The sequence below is a fragment of the Parasteatoda tepidariorum genome, chromosome 7, assembly GCF_043381705.1.
Source record: "Parasteatoda tepidariorum isolate YZ-2023 chromosome 7, CAS_Ptep_4.0, whole genome shotgun sequence".
Taxonomy (NCBI): domain Eukaryota; kingdom Metazoa; phylum Arthropoda; class Arachnida; order Araneae; family Theridiidae; genus Parasteatoda; species Parasteatoda tepidariorum.
In genome coordinates, this window is record NC_092210.1 from 50,062,138 (window position 1) to 50,064,844 (window position 2,707).

General features: G+C 24.8%; 1 protein-coding gene across 2 annotated transcripts in view; it reads right to left on the bottom strand.

Moving 5' to 3' along the window:
* Nucleotides 1–982: 982 nt before the first annotated feature.
* Nucleotides 983–2,707, bottom strand: part of LOC107453804 (S-phase kinase-associated protein 2) — a 20,435-nt gene continuing 18,710 nt past the window's right edge. For both annotated transcript variants that reach the window (XM_016070762.4, XM_043040717.2), the window contains exon 12: nt 983–2,085. The gene's annotated coding sequence lies outside the window, so the exon portion shown is untranslated. The remainder of the gene's footprint in view (nt 2,086–2,707) is intronic.

Consider the following 2,707-nt stretch of genomic DNA (forward strand, 5'->3'; position numbering starts at 1 on the left):
AAATTAAAGGGAGTGGCCTTTTTATCAGTATAATTAAACTTTCAATGGTCATTGCTTTATATTATAATATTTATCACTTTAAAGGTAAAGGGAGTGGCCTTTTTATCAGTATAATATAAAATGTCAATGGTCATTGCTTTATATTACAATATTTATCACTTTAAAGGTAAAGGGAGTGGCCTTTTTATCAGTATAATAAAAATTTCAATGGTCATTGCTTAATATTAATATTTTTCACTTTAAAGGTAAAGGTTTTCCCCCCCTCAGCTCTCCCCAAACATACTTTATACAAGCCTATTTAAAAAACTTCGTTTTGATATTTGTATCATTTCACCAGAAGTATTGAATCAAAACCTTATGTGGAACATAAGTTTTTTTTCTTCTTGTTTTTATACACATTTTAACAGTTTATTTTAAATTTTTAAAAACAATATCTATTTACTTATAAAATGAACATTTCGGTCGAAATATTTTTTTTAAATTGTTTAAAATTCAGAAAACTTTAGAAAATTAATAATACAATAAATTTGCAGAAAAACTACAAAGTTAGCTTCTTTTACATGAACTAGAATAAAACATTTTTCTTAAAAAATAGAGTCTCATAATCAGCGCACAATACCCCTGCAATCTTTAATTATAAAATAATTTAATCATCAATTTAAAAAAAATAAATACTGAATAATAGAGCTAAAAGTTTTTAAATTTGAATTATTTCCGAATTGAATTAGATATATTATTTGAATTAATTAATTCAGTCGCCAGGTCTTTGCACATTAACAATGTAAATATGAAATTATGATGTTAATCACAGCAATGAATTTTAAAACACAACTACGTGACCACAACAAAGATACTGTAAAATAATTTATCAATTTTCATCTAATAAAATTACTGAGAAACATACAGCACAATACAAACTAAAAGTCTTATTTTAAAATGCAACAAGACAGGGGTAGACAAAATTACTAATGGAAATACACTATTTATTTTTGTGAGAAAGGTGTGTATAAGAATAAGTAATTAAGTACTTATGACTTAACTTTATATAAATAAGATACAAAAGGCTATAAAACAATAAAATATGCAAACTTTACTATAAAATATTTATGTAACTTAAGTCATTGAAACTTTAATCTGAAAAAGATAAAAATTTAAAATTTTTGAATTGCTATAATAATTCACTTTTATTGATCTGCCACCAAAATTCAAACAAACTCTTCAAACAGATAATTGAATTAAACAAACGTCTTAAGATATTACTCAGTTATTTGAAATTCTGATGTCTATCAAATTATTTGAGTTAAAAAAAAAAACCTGATTCTTATGGATACTTACAATATATTGTACAAAAATTGTACATAAATTCAAAGAGGCTGGTGGCATTGGTAGTAGTATAATTTATAATAGTAAGTAGTTGTATAGTTTACTATAATAGAAAGGGTGGTTTGTTTTTGTTCTAATTCAATACTAGTAGTGAACCAAGATTGAAATTTTGGTTTTTAAAGTTTTCTCTAGTTAAAGTAGTTCGTAAAAAGCTCTCTTAATGTTAAACAATGGATTGATAATCCTTACCAACTAACAGAAATACATAAGTACTAAACAAAAATAAAAATACACTAAGTTGCTACAAAATATGACTAACATGTGCTGGAGTCAACCTTAATTAATATTTTAATAATTTTATCATACCTTACTAGAATATTATTTTTAGTACTTGAAGTGGAATCAGATACAAATATAGTGACGTTCTGCCTTAAACACAAAGCCAAGATGAAAATAAAAAATTCTTAAAACATTAAGTCGGATAAGTAAAAAAATATATATATACTGAAAGGGGGAAAAAAAAGGCAGTTTTGAAATTGAGCAAACAGACAGTTATTAAACTATCACAGATATTTAAGGCACATTTAGTTTTTATATTATAAATATTTATATGAGAAATGACTTTAAAAATATGATTTAAAAAATGACTTGATACAAAATATGACTTGAATTTCAAATAGGAAAACTGATGTACAGACTAACTTTTCAATTGTAAACTATTATGAAACAGCACCTCCATTCAATAAATGACTGTACAATTGCCTAAAAAAGAAAATTTCAATTATTTGCTTTTAATGAAAATGTTAGGAATATTAGACAGAGTCTAAATTATTGATTTAAGGCTGAACTAGTCTAATATTTACAGGGTTGCCACAGTAAAAAATGAGCCAAAATAGTTGCTTTTAGTAGCCTCAAGCATGAAAATAGTTGCCTAAAACAATGAAAATAGTTGCATGAACAGGAACAAAAATCTATCAAAAATAGTAGCCAAATAACTAAAATTATAGCTTAATTGAAAAATACTATGACTAGGACTGGGTGATGTCAGAAATTTTAAATTGTGATACATCGTCAGTTAGACATCGCGTTAAAGTGATGTATCGCGATTTAGCATATGTTCAAAAATTACCTATGGGAAATCTTTCAATCAATCAAAAATTAATAAAAAGGAATAAATCTATTACGAAAGAAAATATTAATTCTAAACATATTCTACTATGACCCCAAGCTTTATTTCATTTTTCTTGAATTAAAAATAATTTAAGATTTATTGTTTTAAAAATAATAATACTGTAACAAAATATTTTACATACATGCAATGAAAATTAAAAGAAAAAAAAACGAAAGTGGAAAACAAACCAAAGAAATGTTTACTTTAGAAAAA